This window comes from Elaeis guineensis, chromosome 9 (genome assembly GCF_000442705.2).
Source record: "Elaeis guineensis isolate ETL-2024a chromosome 9, EG11, whole genome shotgun sequence".
Taxonomy (NCBI): domain Eukaryota; kingdom Viridiplantae; phylum Streptophyta; class Magnoliopsida; order Arecales; family Arecaceae; genus Elaeis; species Elaeis guineensis.
The window spans coordinates 48,916,130-48,938,264 of record NC_026001.2 but is presented as its reverse complement, the minus strand read 5'-3'; positions in this window follow the sequence as shown (position 1 = coordinate 48,938,264).

The window sequence follows — 22,135 nt, the reverse complement described above, 5'->3', positions numbered from 1 at the left end:
ATATATCAATTTTAGCATATGAGATAGATCCATATGATTTTATATTTTCATGCATGCATAATGTAGATTAAAAATATTTTAATCTTATTCTCTACTATGATATTTAGAAAATAAAATTTTGAAACGCATATGCATGCACCAAATCTCGAATTCCAACAGTGGACTCAGAGCTATGATTTTCATATGCTGAATTTTGATATACATATTTTTGAAAAGATTTCAAAATCAGATTTTTTCTTGATACATGAGATGTATAGATGGATCTTCTAATCTAAAATTTAATTTTTGATTTAATTTTAAAATATATAGTTGATATGTAATTGCATACATAGATCTGAATTTTGATCTAGAAAGAGTTCTAATTTATGTTCATGTGATATATATATGCATGCATAAAATCTGATATTTTTCTATAATCTAAATTTTGATTCATATATGTGATATATGATTACATATTTAGATCATAAATTTACTTTTAATCTGATCCATGATTAGCATATAAGATATATGATATCATGCTTAGATCTGATTTTACATGCATATATATGATATATGTTCGTGCATTAAAATCTAAAAATTATTTTTATATTTTAAAACTTACTTTTATGCAATGTATTTCAATCGAAAATATGATTTTAGAATCTAAAATTTGTATTTGTGCATGAGGATTTTGGTCATGAAAAATCATTAATCAGATCATGTAATAGGTTTGCAATTAAGTTTTTTTATTTGAATTATATAGGTCTAATTTGATTAAGTAATTGATCAAATCAAATCAAGTATTGATTAAGATCAGATCAATTAAGTTAATGATTATATAATTATTGTTGATCAAATCGATTGAATCTCATACACAGAATCAATTAACCTAAGGATCAAATTTGTCTCATTGGTTTGAGCCCGATTCGCTTAAGCTAACCAATTCTGATCAATCGATCTATTGGTGTCAAGGTAAGTTAATGAGACATGATTATTTAATTAGTTTCGTTAGCTAATCTGACCAATTTATTGATATCTTAGAAAGGCAACAGAGGGACCTCCATCGATCTCTACTTACCTGGCCAATTTGAAAGATTAGATCTTGAATTAGGTTGCTTAGCGACTTGATTTAATCCATGCCAGTTAGATCGGTCATATGATGACTGATTAGATAAGAGCTAAACCTAAAATCTTTTCACAAATATTAAATCCATAGATCTTCCATCATTGTAGATTTGCAGGCATGTAACCGGTGTTGACTGTTTCGGTTGGTTACAGTGGTTCAATTGCATCAGAAATATGTAACCACTTTATTAGCAAAGAGTTGCTCCAAGCTAAGGATGTAGTTGGGCCCAATAATGTTAGGTGAGGGACTTAATGACGGTCTTGCACCTGCTCGTGAACAATGAGTCGGGCTTCATTAAAAAGTGTAGGCAATAACTGATAGGTGAGCCCACATAACTTAGAGACCAAGTCGCTACAATATACTTAAAGAAGCATCTGAGCAAAGAGTTGCCTACGCATCGGCGTGCATGTTACCAATAACTGTTAGGTAGATGCATGGATAGGTAGGACCACAGTATCCACTAGGAATCTTTTGTCGCGTTAGGATTTTCGTTTCCTTCTCAAAGAGTGGAGGGATCCAAAAATTAGTGAGAGTTATTGTTTGCATCTTAAAGTCTTAGAAGTAAATTAAACATTGAGTACAAAAGTCTAACTTGAATCTCTACTCTCGCAGTTAAACCACAATGTCAGCCACAAATCTTCTAACCCGCATCCTTAAAATCAATCATTTGACTGGTACTAATTACAAAGACTAGCTCAGAAACCTCAGGATTGTCTTGATCTCAGAAAAGTTAAGCCATGTTCTCGATCAGGATCCTGTAGTGCTAACCAAACCATCCTACTACTGAGCAAAGAGCTACTTTTGAAAAATGGACAGATGAAGATAGTCGAGTCAAGTGCTATATGTTGGCGTCCATGTCAGATGAGTTGCAAAGCCAGCACGAGCATATGCCACTGTCTGAGCCATGATCACACACCTACAAGAGTTGTATGGTGAGTAGAGCCATACTGTGTGCTTCAAAGTATCTAAAAGACTTCAATCTGAAGATGCATGAACGACAGTCTGTCCATGAGCACTGTATGACAGTGGTCAAGGGTATTGAGGAGCTTGAGAAGCTCGAGCTAGATATGCAAAAAGAATTACAGATGGATCTGATCTTCAATCCCTTATCAGTTCATATAGTCAATTCATTATGAATTTTCATATGAACAAACTTGACTGTGCTATTCTCGAACTTGTCAACATGTTGGTCACCATAGAGGATATCTGAAGAGTTCAAAGGATACTGTTCTCACTATGGAGCAGACTTCTTCTTCCAAGAAAAAGTCTACTGGAAGGAAGAAGATTAAATCTGTGAAGAAGCAGAAGAAAGAGAGCAAACGAAGAAGGATGGTCCAAGATGGCTGAGGCAAGGCGAAAGTGTTTTCACTGTCATGCTGAAGGCCATCGGAGGAGGAACTGTTTAAAATACTTGGAGAGCCTAAAGATCAAAAAGGATGATAAACCTTCTGAAGGTATACTCGTAATTAAATCTAACCTTATGATTTCTTCTACTTCTAGTTGGATATTAGACTCTGGCTCGAGTACTCATATATGTACCTCAATGCAGGGTCTGATAGAAAATAGGAGGTTGAAAAGATGACATGATCCTTCAGATCGGTAATGGAGCAAAGGTTGCTGCAGAGGCCATCGGTACTTACTCTCTTCGATTACCATCTGGTGTTAGATTAGATTTGAAAGACTATTATTATGTTCCTGTAGCTAGTTAAAATTTTGTTTCTGTGTCTGTACTAGCACAAGAAGGATTTGAAATTAATTTTAATAAAATTTTTATTTCATTTATTTACGAAATAAATTGGTTGCACGAGGTCTTTTAATTGACAGTCTTTATCACTTGCATGTTAATATGAATATGAACCTAAACGAGCAAATAGTGAGTGCCGTAGGCCAAAAGAGACCCAGAGATAAATTAATCAGAAGCACTTGTAGCACCATAGACTAGACCATATTGGAGAGGACAGGATAAACAAACTGAAAAAGGATAGGATCCTTGACTCTCTTAACCCAAAGTCATATCCAGCTTGTGAATCTTGCCTTCGAGGAAAGATGGCCAAGTTATCCTTTGTAGGATATGGAGAAAGGGCCACTGAGCTACTCGTCCTGATACACACCGACATGTATAGGTCATTTGATGTGCAGGTCAGGGGTGGTTATACCAACTTCATTATCTTTATCGATGATCTGTCTAGATACGGATATGTGTATCTCATGAAACACAAGTCTGAGACCTTTGAAAATTCAAAAAATTCAACATGAAGTAGCAGACAGGCAAACCAGTTAAGGTTCTTCGATCTGATCGAGGAGGTGAATACTTTAGTTAGAAATTTTTAGAATATCTTAAGAAAATGGCATAGTCTCTCAGTGGATTCCTCCTGAAATACCTCAGCTCAATGGGATATCCGAAAGGAAGAATAGGATCCTATTGGATATGGTCTGATCCATGATGAGCTTTACTGATCTACCCTTATTTTTTTGAGACATATCTTGTTAACTGTCATTCACTTGTTGAATAGATTCCATCAAAGTTCGTTCCTACCACACCGTATGAGATATGGTTTGGTAAGAAGTCAAGTTTGGGTTATCTCAAGACTTGAAAATATCCGATCTATATTAAGAGACAGATGGCGGATAAGTTAGAGGATAGATCTATTATAGCCTGCTTTATAGGGTATCCAAAAGAAATCATGGGATACCACTTCTACTTTTCACAAGACCACAATGTGATTGTGAGTTGAAACATCATATTTTTAGAAAACTAGTTTATCTAGGATGGCGGCAATGGGAGGTTAGCAGAGCTCGAAGAGAAAGTCTCTGAAGAGCCAAGAGCTATAGATCCTCAGAAACCCATAATCCATGAGCTAGTAGTTGTTGTTCCTTTACCACCTTGTAGATCTAGCAGGATTCCGACCTTCTGAAAGGTACATGGGTATGCTTATGGAAGAATTTAAAGAAATATTCTTTATAGGAGATAGGGGTCATATTAATGATCCTAATACCTTTGACGAGATGATGTCTGACATCAATTTTGAAAAATGATTAGATGCTATAAAGCCAGAAATTGACTCGATACATTCGAACCAAGTTTAGACCTTAGTGGATCCATCGAGGGTATTATACCCATTGGGTGTAAATGAATCTACAAAAGAAAGATAGGTGCTGATGGTAAGGTAGAGACCTATAAAGTTAGGCTTGTGGCTAAAGGTTATAGTCAGCGCGAGGCCATTGACTATCAGGAAATCTTCTCATCCGTAGCCATGCTGAAATTTATCCGCACTCTGCTTGCTGTTGCGCTTACTATGATTATGAAATCAAATAGATGGATGTAAAAATACTTTTTGAATAGATATCTTGAGGAGGATATTTATATGGAGTAGTCTATAGGTTTCACATCCATTGATGGTGATCATAGAGTCTGCAAGCTGTAAAGGTTCATATACGGATTAAAGCAAGCTTCTCGGAGTTGGAACCATCATTTAGATGAGGCAATCAAATCATTTAATTTCATTAAAAATGAAGAAGAACCTTGTGTGTACAAGAGGATCAGTAAGAGTGTGATAATATTTCTCATATTATACGTGGATAATATTCTCCTCGTTAGGAACGATATTCCCACACTGACCACGATCAAAAGATGATTGTCCAAAAAATTCTCCATGAAAGACCTAGGAGAAGCATCCTATATTCTCAGAATAAAGATCTATAGGGATAGACCCAAATGGATGCTTGGCCTGTCATAAAAGCTGTACATAGAGAAGGTGCTGAAGAGGTTCTGCATGAAAAACTCCAAGAGAGGTCTCTTACCTCTTAGGCATGGTATAAGTCTTTTCAAGATAATGTGTCCAACCATATCTGAGGAGATTCAGCACATGAGTAGGATTCCTTATGTCTCGACCATAGGAAGCCTCATGTACGTCATGCTATACACTCGATCTGATATTATCCTTGCTGTGAGTGTCACAAGCAGATATCAGTCAATCCAGACGAGGAGCACTGGATAGCTGCAAAGAACATCCTTAAGTACTTAAGAAGGACTAAAAATTTTTTTTGATCTTTGAAGGTGATTCTGAGTTGTGAATCGAGGGGTACACTGACTCAGACTTCATGTCTGATCCTGATGATAGAAAGTCTACATCAGGATATGTGTTCGTTTGCAATGGTGGCGCAGTCAGCTAAAAGAGTTAGAAGTAATCCATCATAGCAGATTCGATCATGGAGATTGAGTGTGTCGCTGCTTCGAATGCTGCAAGGGAAGGCTTCTACTTTAAGAAGTTCATCACAGAACTTAGGGTTATGACATCGGATGCCATACCACTCTACTACGATAACAATAGAGCCATAGCACTTGCTAAGGAGCCGAGATCTCATCAAAAATATAAGCACATCGAGCAGTGATTTCATATCATACGCACTACCTTGAAAAAAAATATATTGAGATATGAAGAGTACACTCCGCGGACAATATGGCAGACTCGTTGACTAAGCAGTTGAGCCAACCAAAAATGAAAGTCCACTTTGAGAAGATGGGACTTAGATTTGTAGTCAATTAGCTTTAATCCAAGTGGGAGATTGTTAGATGTATGCCCTAGAAGCCAATATGACTGACATATTATAATAATTTTAGGGTATAATTTTATACTTAATATATTGATATGATCAATAAAAGGATAGTTTTTTTTTATTCAAGTGTGATGTGTCCTTGAATCATTTATGAAATTAATTTCGATACATATTTTCAAGGTGTTGAGAATTAGAGACATGTATTTAATTCCTAAATACTCTCGGTCATAGGATCATCATGAGGATGGTGATAGATCGGATAGACTGATGCACAAATCACTTTCTTTGAGATAGATGAGTCTCTGATCTACTATGTAGAGATACAAGACGACGAGTGCAAATAGTTGTTAGAGAACAACTAGTACTGAGCATGACCATACGAAAGATCACTTGGATTTCTATTCGATCGTCAGTGATTGTCTCGATGCTGTAGTTGTGTAACTGATCCTTTGACTTGAGATAGTCCTGCTACTCACAGTGAGGCTGCTGGAGTTTGACGACACATAAATATAGATCTCAATAAGCCCTTATAGTGGATGTTGGTGATAGTTGGTCCACTGTAGGAGTGGGGTATGCATCAAGATATGATCTATCGATCTTGATAGAGAGGAATAGTCCTATGAGATTTGAGAAGCTAAGTCCAAGAGTCTGTGGCCACAACAGTATGATTGATGGAAATGAGTTTTCATAGAAGTTACAATTGGACTTGAGCTAATCGAATCTATCATATAACTGATGATGAGATTTGACGATTTATCTATGACCTGCCATCAAGTCAGAACTCATGATAGAGGGACTGAATCATACATTAACTACACCTAGAGGTTCATTTCAATTCTACTGAGTTGCCACTACATACTGCTAGATGTCACTAGTGGATTGTGAGAGCTCACTAGGATTGTTCTGGATCAATAATCCTTACTAAGTTAGAGTGGAATTGTTCTGACCTATTGAAAAGAGTTTCAATGATACGATGATAAAGATCTTTGTATATCTCACTACCAAATAGAATTAAACTTATGGGGTTACACAACAAAAAATTAGACCTGGAATAAGCAATTGAGCTTATGAAGTGTCAATTGAGTTTAGAGGAACTCATTGGGTTCATGATAACCTTACTAGCACATGGTTGGAACCAATTCCTCTTTCTGTTGAGATTATTTATTTGATAAGATAATTCTAACTTGATTACCTACTAATAACCTGCAAGAATAAGATTTACGAGACTCCAATTGTTGAGTGTCTAAGGTTATGGATCATATAAATTAAGGGTGCAAATCTCTAATTAATTTCCTTGATAGTTATTCTTGGGTGCCACCTTGATTTGATCAAGTTGGGCGTGTCCATTAATTAGAGAGCTTTTAGTTCTCTTATGGGGCATCTCTTGGATGTATTTTGGGGTGTCTAATTATGGGTGCAAGAGCTCCAATTGTTGCGCCTAAAGGGTCTCCTAAAGTAAGTTGGATAATTTAAGTTAATAGGAAATCCAATGCAAGTAGGACTTGTATCATGAAATTGAATAGGATTCAATCCTTGTACCTATTTAAAGGGACCTCCCCTAAGATACCTAAAGTATCCAGACTAGCAACCACACACATCAAAAGAGAAGTCCCACGCCCTCTCTTCCTCTCCCTTTCTCTTCCTTTGGGCATCCCACACCCCCTCTCTCTTGGGATGCGCGTCCCAAGGAGTCCCTCACCCAAAGGCTGTTGGGTGCCTCTTCCTTACTGATTTCTAGCATCTAGTAGTAGCACAGAGCAAAGAGAGAAACTCTAGAGAAGAGGATAAGAAGAAGATCAAGAAAAGAGATCAAGCATTGATCGCAATCCAGACTTCGTTCAGATTCAGCATGCTGAATTTTGGAGAACAAAAATTCAGATTAAAGAAAGCTATTCCAGATTGATCCTGAGTTGATACTTGTAGAGACCAAACATTTGTACGATTGAGAGAGAATCTCTTCTCTTCCAGATCCAAATCTGAAGAAAAAGATTACGAAACAGGTATGTGATTTGATTACAATCTGAATTTTAATATATATCAATTTTAGCATATGAGATAGATCCATGTGGTTTTATATTTTCATGCATGCATAATTCAGATGAAAAGTATTTTAATCTTGTTCTCAATTACGGTGTTTAGAAAAAAAAATTTTGAAACACATATGCATGCACCAAACCCCAAATTCCAACAATGAACACGTATCCTAACGTAGACTTTCTATCATCAGGATCAGAGATGAAGTCTAAATCAGTATATCCCTCGACTCGCAACTCAGAATTACCTCCAAAGACCAAAAATAAATTTTAGTCCTTCTTAAGTACTTAAGAATGTTCTTCACAGCTATCCAGTGCTCCTCGTCTAGATTCGACTGATACCTGCTCGTGACACTCACAGCAAGGACAATATCAGGTCGAGTACATAGCATGGCATACATGAGACTCCTTATGGTTGAGGCATAAGGAATCCTACTCATACGCTGAATCTCCTCAGATGTGGTCGGATACATCATCTTGAAAAAACTAATACTATGCCTAAGAGGTAAGAGACCTCTCTTAGAGTTTTCCATGCTGAACCTTTTTGGCACCTTCTCTATGTATAACTTTTGTAACAGGCCAAGCATCTGTTTAGTTGTATCTCTATAGACCTTTATTCTGAGAATATAGGATGCTTCCCCTAGGTCTTTCATGGAGAATTCCTTGGACAACCATCTTTTGATCATGGTCAGCATAGGAATATCATTTTGAATGAGGACAATATCATCTACGTATAATACGAAGAAGGTGATCCACTCCCACTAACCCTCTTGTATACACAAGATTCTTCTTCATTTTTGAAATCAAATGATTTGATTGTCTCATCAAAATGATGGTTCCAACTCTGAGAAGCTTGCTTTAATCTACATATGGACCTTTGCAGCTTGTAGACTTGTGATCACCATCACTGGACTTGAAACCTATAAGCTGCTCCATATAGATATCTTCCTCAAGATATCCATTTAGGATAGCAGTTTTTATATCCATCTGCCCGATTTCATAATCATAGTAAGCTGCAATAGCAAGCAGAGTGCGGATGGATTTCAGCATGGCTATAGGCGAGAAGTTTTCTGATAGTTAATGCCTTGTGCTGACTATAATCTTTAACCACAAATCTAGCTTTATAGATCTCTACCTTACCATCGGCACCTATCTTCCTTTTATAGATCCATTTACACCCAATAGCTACAATACCCTCAGATGGATCTACTAAGGTCCAGACTGGGTTCAAATGCATTGATTCAATTTCTGACTTCATCGATCTAACCATCTCTTGAAATTGATGCCAGACATCGCCTCGTCCAAGATGGCAGGATCATCACTATGATCCCTATCTCTCATAAGAAATATTTTCTTTACCTCTTCCATAAGCATACCCATATACCTTTCAAAAGGTCAGAAAATCTGCTAGATCTACGAAGTGGTAGAGGAACATCAACTACTGGCTCATGAACTATGAGTTCCTGAGGATCTATAGATCTTGACTCTTCAGAGACTTTCTCTTCGAGCTCCACTAACCTCCTACTACCGCCATCCTAGATAAACTATTTTTCTAGGAATATGGTATTTCGACTCACAATCATATTATGGTCTTATGGAAAGTAGAAGTAGTATCCCATGGATTTTTTTGGATACCCTATAAAGCGAGCTATAATAGATCTATCATTCAACTTATCTGCCATCTGTCTCTTGACATAGGCCGGACATCCCAAGTCTTGAGATAACCCAACTTGGCTTCTTACCGAACTATATCTCATACGGTGTGGTAAGAACAGACTTTGATGGAACCCTATTCAACAGGTGAATTACAGTTAACAAAATATGTCCCCAAAGAAATAAGGATAGATCAGTGAAGCTCATCATGGATCTGACCATATCCAATTGGATCCTGTTTCTCCTTTCAGATATTCCATTAAGCTGAAATATTCCAGGAAGCGTCCATTAAGAGACTATGCCGTTGTCCTTAAATATCTCAGAAATTTCTAACTAAAATCTACACCTCCTCGATCAGATCGAAGAACCTTAACAGGTTTGCCTGTTTATTTTTTACTTTATGTCTGAATTTCTTGCACCTTTCAAAGGCTCAGACTTGTGTTTCATGAGATATACATACCCGTACCTAGACAGATCATCGATAAAGATAATGAAATAGGTATAACTACCCCTAATCTGCATATCAAATGGCCTACACACGTTGGTGTGTACCAGGGCAAGTAACTCAGTGGCCCTCTCCCCATGTCCTACAAAGGATAACTTGGCTATTTTTCTCAAAGGCAGGATTTGCGAGCTGGATACGACTCTAGGTTAAGAGAGCCAAGGATCCCATCTTTCTCCAGTCTATTTATCCTGTCCTCTCCAATATGGTCTAGTCTATGGTGCCACAAGTACTTCTAGTTAATTTATTCTGGTCTCTTTTGGCCTATGGTACTCACTATTTGCTCGTTTAGATTCACACTCACATCAACATATAAGTGATAAATACTGTCAATTAAAAGACCACGTGCAATCAATTTATTTTATAAATAAATGAAATAAAAGTCTTTATTAAAACTAATTTCAAAACCTTCCTGTACTAGCACAGATATGAAAATCAAATTCCGACTAGCTACAAGAACATAATAACAGTTCTTCAAATCTAATCTAATCTCAGATGGTAATCGAAGTGGATAAGTGCCAACGGCCTCTGTAGCAATCTTTACTCTATTATCGATCCGAAGGATCATGTCACTTTTCCTCGACCTTCTATTTTCTATCAGACCCTACATTAAGGTACATATATGAGTACTCGAGTCAGAGTCTAATACCCAACTAGAAGTAGAAGAAATCATAAGGTTAGATTCTATTACGAGCATACTTTCGAAAGGTTTATCATCTGTTTTGATTTTTAGGCTCTTCAGGTATTTAGGATAGTTCCTTCTCCAGTGGCCTTCAGCATGACAGTGAAAATATTTTTCCTTTGCTTCAGTCACTTTTGGACCATCCTTCTTCGACTTGCTCTCTTTCTTCTGCTTCTTCATAGATTTAACCTTTTTCTTTCCAGTAGATTTTTTCTCAAAAAAGAAGTCCGCTCCACGGTGAGAATAGTGCTCCTTGAAATTTTCAAAGTACTCTATGTGGTGACCAACATGTTGACGAGTTCGAAAATAGTGCAGTCATGTTTGTTCATATGAAAATTCATAATAAATTGACTATATCAACTAGTAGAGGATTGAAGGATCAGATCCATCTAACTTTTTTTTTTGCATATCTAGCTCAAGTTTTTCGAGCTCCTCAATGTCCTTGATCACTGTCACACAGTACTCATGGACAGACTGTCCCTCATTATCTTCAGATTAATGAGTCTCTTGGACACTTCAAGTAGTAGTACAGCTCTACTCATCATACAACTCTTGTAGATGAGTGATCATGGTCCGGACAGTGGGCATATGCTCGTGCTGGCTTTACAACATGTTTGACATGGACGCCAACACATAGCACTTGACCTGACTGTCTTCATCCGTCCACTTCTCAAAAGCAACTCTTCGCTCAGTAGTAAGATGGTTTGGTAGCACTATGGGATCCTCATTGAGAACATGGCTTAACTTTTCTGAGATCAGAATAATCCTGAGATTTCTGAACCAATCTTTAAAATTATTATCGACCAAATGATTGATTTCAAAGATGCGGACTAGAGGATTTAAGGCTGACATTGTTTAACTGCGAAAGTAGGATTCAAGTTAAATTTTTATACTTAATATTTATATTTACTTCTAGGAACTTTAAGATGCAAACAATAACTCTTACTAATTTATCGGATCCCTCCACTCTTCGAGAAGGAAACAAAAATCCTAACGCGATAAAGGATTAGTGGATACTGCGGTCCTACCGATGACATGCACTATTGGATTTGTGCTCTAGAAGCCAATTGCTGGCTGATACATTATGTATTTTTAGAGCCTAAATTTATACTTGTAATACTTTCATTATAAATAAAGGACTTTTTCTTTCCAATCATGCTTATGTGTCCATGATTTATCCTAAAAATTAACAAAGATGATTTTTGTATATTCTTAAAGAGTTAAGAATTTGAGACATACATTAATTAGTGGTTAATTTCTAAATACTTTTGATCAGGAGATCATCACAGAAGACAGTGATCAATCTATTTGAGATCGATGCACGGTTCACCTCCCTTGTGGGCAGATGAGTCTTGAGTCTGTAGTGTAGAGACACTAGGGTAAAGGTGCAGGTGGTTGTTAGAGAACAACTTGCACTGAACGTGACCAACACGAGAACCACATGGATGTCTACTCATTCATCAGTGGTCTTCTCGATGCTGCAATGGTATGAGTGGTCCTTTGACGTGCGGTGATATTGGCTATTCACAGCGAGGCTACTGAGTTTGACTGCATGTTCTCTTGATCCCTAGCCATTCGGATCCTTATTATGTATGTTGACTTCAGTAGGTTCAGGTTCACTATTTGGAGTAGGATGCACCTAGATAGAATTTATCGACCATGATAGAAAAGGAGAAGTCTTATGTGATTTGCGAGATTGAGTTCAAAAAGTCTTTCACCAAAGCAAGTATGAATACTGAAAAAAATTTCATAGGATTCATAAATAAATTCGAGTCGAGCCAATCTTACATAAGACTGACGATAGAGTTTGACGAGTTCTCCATGACCTCCGTCAAGTCAGGACTCATGATAGAATAACTAAATCATACGATAACTGCACCTAGGGGTTCATATTTTTATTCTACTAGATCGCCACTACATACTGCTAGGTGTCACTGATGGATTGTGAGACTCATCGGACGTCATCTTGATAATCAATGGCCCTCAAGTGTATAATTGAAAATATTCCAATCCATCGAAAAGAGTTTCGATGATATTGTGATAGAGATCACAATATATCTCACTACCAGATAGAATGGAACCTATGGGGTCACACATTAAGGGATTTAATCTCGAATTTGTCAATTGGGCTTATGAAGTTCCAATTGGATTAAGATTTATTTGAAACTCTATTAGGTTTATGAGAATCATACTAGCACATGGTTAAACCTAATTCTTCTCGAAACTTTGATTTGATCAAGTCCATAGCCTTGAACCTAATCTAAATTCATTTGAGTTTAATTGGGCTCTTAATTTTAAGTCCAAGAGAATTTAATTAAGTTAATTAGTTGGCATAATTATCCTAACATTATCTCTTCCATATCTCCTAATTATCTCTAAGTATACATATGGAATAGATGGAAGAATTGGTGGCGTAATTTTTTTTTGAAAATTATTGAGCATCATATCCTAGAGGGGCCTACCCCCTCTTATGTGTCATGGCATGAAGGAGAGAGGGTGGGGTCCATGCCTCATCTCTTTGAAGCAAAAATTTAGTGCAGGGGCAAAATGGTAATTTTAAAACTTTTTCAAAATTACTATTTTACAGTGGAATTATTAATTAATCTCATTAATTAATACTAATTAACCCTACACTAGGATCTAAATATGATACAACAGCATGCATTTAAATTTGAAATTCAAATTTGAATCAGTAAACGTTTTACAGTACTGTGTTCAGAACACATCACCTTTTGCGGGTAGTCGATCACCGTAATCTGATCACCGTCGGAGGGCTCTGATCATCACGTCGTAGCCATCCAACTGTCTGGCCTCTACGGATCGTCCACACGAAGCTCCCGTCTGATCAGCTCCTCACGAATGCTAGTTCGTGATTTCACCCTTTTGATGGCAGATGTTGATCAAACTCCTTCGATCGATGTGTGCCGACTTCTCAGATGCTCTGGATCATCTGCACAGTTACTTGAGAGGCTGATGGATCTCTCTCTAAAATTTGGTGGACTCACGACACTCGTGGCACACCAATCTCACTTCCCGAACCCTAGGTAGAAACCCTAGGGTACACACCAAAAACCCTGCGTCCAATTTTCTCTCTTTTCTTTCTTTTTCTCTCAGAAGGTTTTAGACCTTCACCTTATGCAAAAGCCTTCCTCACACCCCAAAGTTTCTCTCCTAATTTTTCTACGCATGTCCCACCTTTCTCCTCTTTTTAAAACAACATCGAACGTGTCTTATCCGCGTGAGAGGATAAAGACAAAAGGTTACACATTTGAATTCAAATCAAATTTGAATTCAAATGAAAACTAACTTATCCCTATCCTTTTGGGCGTGAGAAGAGAAGGGGCGTGGCTCTTTGTGTGTAAAATAGTTTCACGAGAAACCTTTTCTCGTGTAAGTAATGTGGCGCACAAAATGGATAAGGATGAAAGGGCAAGTGATAAGTTATCCATTCAAATTCAAACATGCTTTGAATTTGAATGGCTAACTAATTAATTTTATCCATCCATATGGCGCACAAATGAGGACGTGGGGAAGGGTTTTGCGTGAGAAAAATTTCACGAAAAGTTTCTTCTCGTGAATTCAAATGGGTGCAAGGAAGTTGGGTGACGCAGGGAATTTAAAACAAGGTGGTTTGATTCAAATTGAGCCAACCTAGTTTAAAATAGGTTGAGCACAATTAGACCAAATTAAACCCAACATAATTAGGCTTAATTAGGCTTAATAAAATCCTAATCAAATCAGGAATTAACTAAACCTAACCCCTGATCAAATCAGGGACTAAACCACCTTAGCGATTAGGTCAACATTTAACCTAATCGGGTCAATCCAAACTGAATCCAATTCAATTGGACTTGATCCAAAAATAATTACTTAATCAAATTGAGTTAATTAGTGATTAAATCACTAATTAAACCTCTCATAAATATTGAGTCCAAATCTGATGGGCAATCAGGCATCAGAGACCATCGATATGAAACCCTGATCAAAGAGTTCAAATTTTAAATTCAAAATTTGAAATTCAAAATTTTGACCCCGGTACCCAAAATGTGTGGAACTCATGATTAGAGAATCCTAATTCTCAATCATAGAGTTCCAGATAGATAAGACTCATAATCAGCCATCAGATCAGAAAGGAACCTCTAATGTGTGTGACCCCGCAGGTTCGAACCTAAGCCGGTAGCACAGGAACCAATTTCTGTACTAATCGAAGTGACCATCTAGCAATGGTACCCGACGACCGGATAGGTCGAATAATCGCAATCGCAACATTCAGAACCTACGTGAATATGGTTACCGTATAATTCATCCCTTTTGACCCCTGTGTTTAGGATGACTCAGGGTTAAACTGTCAACCCTGATGATATCATCCGAATCGTGCTCAACTCAATTAGTCCTGTGACTCCTCACTAGGACTACCCTGGCCAAGGTTTTGCTAAATTGAAACACGACTGTACACAGCTCCTAAACTGGAGTGGTCAATCCCATCTTGACACACGCACCGACAAGTCAAGTACTTGACTACACCCAGCAACCTTCCATCACTGAATTAGAAATTCAGGTAGTCCAGTGCCTAAGTGCAGTGAGTTGCTTGCAAGTCACCGTGGCGGTCTCAGGTCGGAGGGATATTTATACCCATATCCCATCGGAGCAAATCTTGACAGCAGAAATAGCTCCGGAGTTGGTCACGTTCAGTGCAGATGTACCATTACATCTCACCTGTATGCCATACCAGTGTCTCCACACTCTTTGGTTATGAGGACAACCAACCCATATGGCACACAACGACCTATGCTCGATAAATATTGTCGTCCTTGGTAACAACGTATCATTTGGTCGCGAACATGTTTAAGGACTAAACGACAAATCCTCCTTTGTCGAGTCTAAATAGTCCTAAGGACTTCACCACAACACAGGAGTTCATTAGAAGATGAAACATTTGTGATGAAAAAATATCAAAATAACTTTTATTTATTTATAATTCATGTACTAATACAAAAGGAGCACAACCGTCAACAGGCTGACGATTGGCTTTGGGACACTATTCCCAACACTCTTATGGCTGGAGATCTCTTTGTGGGGTGCCAAAAGTTGGTGTCCCAACCGCCTGACATGTATTCCATGGATGGCTATTGTACATGCTTAAAAGGATTGATTAATTATCTTTTATAATTGATTTTATTTGACATAAATCATATTTAAAAAGTAGAAGATTCTTATGAGATAAGGATCTACCTTTTTAAGATGACAGGATTCCTAATATGTGTCAGGGCTTATGTCTATTTAAAGGAAGGTCTCTAGGGTTTCTTAGTATTGATTTTTATCAAAAAAACTTTTTCTCTCTCTATCTCCATGCCTCCTCTCTCTCATATTCTTCCTTTTCATGCTCAAAGGTTGGATGTTCTCTCTTCCACACGTCTAGAAGGAGTTCTGATGATTTAGAGATCAAGGATCGAGGAGAAGAAGAAGGCTGCAGATCAAAGAGTTGATCTCTCAGTTAAAATCAAAAGAGTTGATCAAAGTCCTCAAAGCCAAGGTTCTTCTTAAGAAGAAGAATCTTCTATGAAAAAAAAGTTCGAAATTGATCCCGATGGATATCCATAGAGGTCGGATACGTGCGCGGCTTCATCTTCTATGAATCCGAGATCATCTAAAGTAGTGAATTTCTATCCGTGCAAAGGTAATGAAATATGATCTCATATTTTTCTTAAATTTTAGATTAATTATATGTGCTTTCTTCTGGGCTTGGATAGGTTTAGATCTGGTATCTTGCATGTGGGGTTAAAGAGTTTAACCCGATTTATTTTTTACTACATATTTTCAAAATTTTAAAATCTACACATGCTGCCGACTCTGTTTTCTATTAGTGGTATCAGAGTCAGATTTTTTAAAAACATAGATGCTCCAATTTTTAGGTTAGATCTAAAAATTTTAATAATTTAAAATCAATTTTGTGCTGATATAAAGTTGTCTTTGTATAGGATTTACCCCCTATACTGCAAAGGTTGTCCTAGCATGAGATTGATTGGTTTTGAAAATTATTTTTGAAATAATTAAATCAAATCTTTTAGATCTAAAAATTAACATATATGATATATTTATTTTTAATTTAGATCTAAAATTAGAATGATTAATAGTTCACATCAAACTGGTATAAAGTTATCCTGATATAGGGTTTACCCCCTATATTGTAAAGGTTGTCCTAATTTGATGTGAATCAATTTTTGAAAAGATGCTTTTAAAATATTTTAATCATTATTTTAGATCTGATTTTATACATATTTGATATGTGTAAATTTAGTTTTAGATCTGAAATTAATGTATTTGTGATGCATATTTAATTTAGTTCTGAAACTATATATATTTGATATATGAAACTAGATTTAGATCTGAAACAGTTTCAAGATCATAAGCCATTAATAGCATGTAATGAAATATAATCTAAAATCATTTTTAGATCTAAAATTAAGTTGTTGCATGTGGGTGTGGGTTGAACAAATTAGGTCTAAGTGATCAAACTATAATTAGCATCTAATTGATTAGATCCGGTTAAAACCTATTTTTCGATTTTAAGCAGTTGATTGAACCTAATCGATGGATGATTGGAATTAGATCAAAGGGGTTCAAAGTCGACTTTAGTTGTAGTTGGTCGCATCGATTCATATTTTGATGTGAGTTAATTGACTCAAGATCAAAATTTGGCTCAGTGGCTCAGACCTATTTTAATAGGTTAATCTAATCGATTCTGATCGATTAATTTGGTGTCTAAGGTAAATATTTAGATGATGATATTTAATTAGTTTCGTTGTCTGACCTGACCAATTTTGATTGATGTCTAAGGAAAGCAACAGGGGGACCCCACGCATCTTAACTTATCTGACCATATTGAGAGATTTAATTTCGTATTAAGTTACTTGTTGACTCGAGTTCACCCATGCCAGCCAGGCTGGTTAGACATATTGATGTGCTAATCTAATTTAATCAGTCGGATATCAGATCTGCTAATTTAGAAGAGATCTAAACCCAAATTTCTCATTAAATATTAAGTCTAGAGGTCTTCCATCATTGTAGAGAAGCGGGTGCCTTCCTGACGTTAATCATTCTCGGCTGGTTATAGTGGTTCGGTTGTATCGAAAAGGTACAACTACTCTATTGACATATGATGTCTCGAGGTAGAGATGGGGTTGGGTCCAATAACTGTTAGGTGAGGGTGCCAATGATGGTTTTGCACCCGTTGGTGAACGATAGATTTAACTTAACTAAGGAATGTGCCAATAACTGTTAGGTGAGGCCACAGGACTTAAAGATCTAGCCTACTGCATGTTGCTTAGTGAAATAATGGATAAAGTATTATCCACTCATCAGTCTGTATTCATCAATAATTGTTAGGTGAGGTGTGTATAGATTAATGAGACCGCAGTATCCACTTGAAATAGATCGCGTATAGGTTTTTGTTTCTCTACCTGAGGAGTGTGGGAGATTCGAGAAAATAGTGGGTTTTTTGTTTATTTTTAAAGTTTCTAAAACAAACAATATTATAAGTACAAAATCTAATTAGAAACTATTTTCTCTACAGATAACCATATCGAGTTCAAACCCTTTAGTCTGAATCCTCGATACAAATAGGTTGACCGGCACTAATTATAAAGACTGGCTCCAAAATTTGAGAATCATTCTCAATTTTGAAAAGCTCATCTATGTCCTCGATCAAGAAGTATTTGAGTTACCTGCTCGTCCATCCGCTGATCAACGAGCTACACTTGAAAAGTGGATGGACGAAGATAACAAAGCAAAATACTATATCTTAGCATCCATGTCCAATGATCTTCAGCAACAGCACGAAGACATGAGGACTGCCAAAGAAATGCTAGTTCACCTGCAAGAGTTATATGGTGAACAGAGTCGCACAGCTCATTTTGAAGTCTCTCAGAGACTTTTCAGAGCAAAGATGAGTGATAGGCAGGCCGTCAGTGATCATTGTTTGACAATGATCAAGGACATAGAGGAGCTTCAGAAGCTTGGTATGAACATGGATAAGGAACTACAGGTAGATCTGATCCTCCAGTCTCTTTCTGACTCATATGGATAGTTTATTATGAACTATCATATGAATAAGATTGATGCTACTTTGCCAGAATTATTGAATATGCTGGTGACTGCAGAAGGCATCTTGAAAAGTTCAAGGGGCACAATTCTGGCTGTGGAGCAGGCTTCCTCCAAAAGGAAGTCTTCTTTCAAAAAGAAAAAAAGTCCACAAAGAAGTAAAAGAACAAGGCCAAGCCCAAGAAATAGGTTCCAAAGAAGGCCGACGATAAAGAAAAATATTTTCATTGCAATATCGAAGGCCATTGGAGAAGGAACTGTCCGGCCTACCTAGCAACTATCAAGAACAGGAAGAAGGATGGGCCTTCTGAAGGTAAGTCTGAGTTGCTTGTTATAGAAACTAACCTAACGATTTCTTTTTCTTCTAGTTGGGTTCTTGATTCTAGTTCAAGTACTTATTTGTGTACTTCAATGCAGGATCTTGAAGAAGTTAGGGGCTGATGGAAGGCGAGATCACTCTCTAAGTCAGCAATGGAGCAAGGATTGTTGCGTGGCCGTTAAAACCTACCCTCTGCGACTACCGTTAGGATTTAGTTTGTTTTTGAAAGACTGTTACTTTGTACCTGTAGCCAGTAGAAATTTGATTTCTATCTCTGTGCTGGCACAGGATAATTACAATTTCCATTTCAATAAAGATATGTATTCTATTTATTTTGAAAATAAACTTGTGGCACGTGCTTTCTTGATGATGGTCTTTACCATTTGCATATCGATGCAAGTATAAACATTAACGAGCAAATTGTGAATGCCATAGGGTCTAGGAGATCTAGAGATAGGATTAGCCAAAAGTATCTGTGGCACCTTAGGCTAGGCCATATTGGAGAGGATAGACTCAACAAACTGGAGAAAGATGGTCTTCTTGGACCATTGACTTTCGAGTCTTATCCAGTCTGTGAATCATATCTTCAAGAAAAAATGGCCAAGCTACCTTTTATGGGACAAGGAGAAAGGACCACTGAGATATTAGCTCTGGTACACACTGATGTGTATGGTCCATTTGATGCAGAAGTCAGGGGTGGCTATATCTACTTCATAACATTTATCGATGATTATTCATGGTATGGTTTGGTGTATCTAATGCACCGAAAGTCTGAAGCCTTTGAAAAGTTCATAGAATTCAGACATGAAGTGAAAAAATAGATCAAAAAATCCATAAAGGTTCTTCGATCAGATCGAGGAGGAGAATACCTTAGTGAAAAATTTTGGTCTATCTCAAGAAAAATGGTATAGTCTCACAATGGATACCTCCAGAAATACCTCAACTCAATGGTGTATCTGAGAGGAGGAATCGAATCTTATTGGATATGGTTCGGTCCATGATGAGCTTCTCAGATCTTTCTGACTTTCTTTGGAGACATGCTTTGCTGTCTGTGATTCATCTCTTGAATCGAATTCTCTCTAGATCTGTTCCTATCACACCATATGAGTTATGACATGGTAAGAAACCAACTCTTGGGTACCTCAAGATTTGGAGAAGGCGGATAAGTTAGAAGCTAGATCCTTTAGGGCTCATTTTATAGGGTATCCTAAGAAAACCATAGGATACTACTTCTATATTCTTGAGGATCACAATGTGATTGTGAGTCGTCATACCGTATTCCTGAAAAAAGAGTTTATCCAAGATGGAAGCAATAGGAGGAAGATTGAGCTCGAAGAGAAAGTCTCTGAAGAGCATCGAGTTCGAGAACCTGAACCCAGTAACGAGCCAGTAGATGTGATACCTCCTCCACCTCGTAGATCAAGTAGAGTCTCCCATCCTACTGAAAGATACTTAGTATTCTTACAGAGAATTTAGAGAAAGCATTCCTTGTGGAAGATAGGGATATTAGAAATAATCCCAAAACCTATGATGAGGCAATATTAGATGTAGACTCTGAGAAATAGATGAAAGCAATGAAGTCAGAAATTGACTTCATGCATTCTATCCAGGTTTGGTCCTTAGTAGATCCACTTGAAGGTATTGTACCTATTAGGTATAAATGGATTTACAAAAGGAAGATTGGGTCGGATGGTAAGGTAGAGACCTATAAGGCAAGGCTAGTTGCGAAAGGTTATAGTCAACGCAAAGGTATCGACTATCATGAAATCTTTTCTTCCGTAGCCATGCTGAAATCCATCCGTACTCTGCTTGCTATAACAGTATTTCATGATTATAAAATTTGATAGATGGATGTGAAAACTACTTTCCTAAATGGATATCTTGAGGAAGATATTTATATGGAGCAGCCTCTAGGATTCATGTCCAGTGATAGTGATCACAAGGTCTGCAAGCTGCAAAGGTCCATATATGGACTCAAGCAAGCATCTCAGAGTTGGAACACTCACTTCAATGATGTAATCAAAATATTTGATTTCATCAAAAACGAGGAGCCATGTGTGTATAAAAAGATCAATAGGAGCACTATCACATTCCTCGTATTGTACGTGGATGACACCCTCTGATTGAAAATGATATTTTCATGCTGACATCGGTCAAAGCATGGTTGTCGAAAGAGTTCGCCATGAAAGATCTAGGAGAAGTTTCCTACATTCTTGGTATAAAAGTCTATAGAGATAGATCTAAGAGAATGATAGGACTCTCACAGCATATATACATAAAGGAGGTACTGAACAGATTCAACATGGAAAACTCCAAGAGAGGTCTTTTGCCCCTTAGACATGGCATTCATCTCTCCAAGAAGATATGTCCAAACACACCTGAGAAGATTCAGTGCATGAACAAGATCCCTTATGCTTTGACAATAAGGAGCCTCATGTATGACATGTTATGTACACATCCTGATATAGCACTTATCGTGAGTATCATGAGCAGATATCAGACAAATCCAGGTGAAGAACACTGGATTACTGTTAAAAATATCCTTAAATACTTGAGAAGGACTAAGGATTTAATGTTGGCCTTTGGTGGAGGATCGAGCTGAAAGTTAAGGGATACACCGATTCAGACTTTATGCCTGATGTAGATGATAGAAAGTCTACATCGAGATGTGTCTTCTTGTGTAATGATGGTGTGGTTAGCTGAAAAAGTTCCAAGCAGCCAATCATTGCCGATTTGACTATGAAAATCGAGTACATCACTGCCTCTGAAGCTGCTAAGAAAGTTTTTTTATTCAAGAAGATCATTGCAGAGCTAGGTGTGATGCCATCAGATATCATTGCACTGCACTATGACAACAACGGTGCCATAGCCCTTGCTAAAGAGCCTAGATCTCACAGAAGTCCAAACATATAGAGTGACGATTTCACATCATACGCGAATACCTCGAGAAGAAGTTCATCGAGGTGCAGAGAGTTGACTCCGTGCTAAATGTAGCGGACCCGCTAACCAAGCCTCTCAGCCAACAGAGGATCGAAACTCACCTTAAGAAGATGGGTCTAAGGTATATGGCCAATTGGCTTTAGGTCAAGTGGGAGTTTGTTGGATTTATGCCCTAGAAGCCAATTGTCAGCTGACATATTATATATTTTCAAGACCTAAATTTGTACTTATAATATTTTCATTA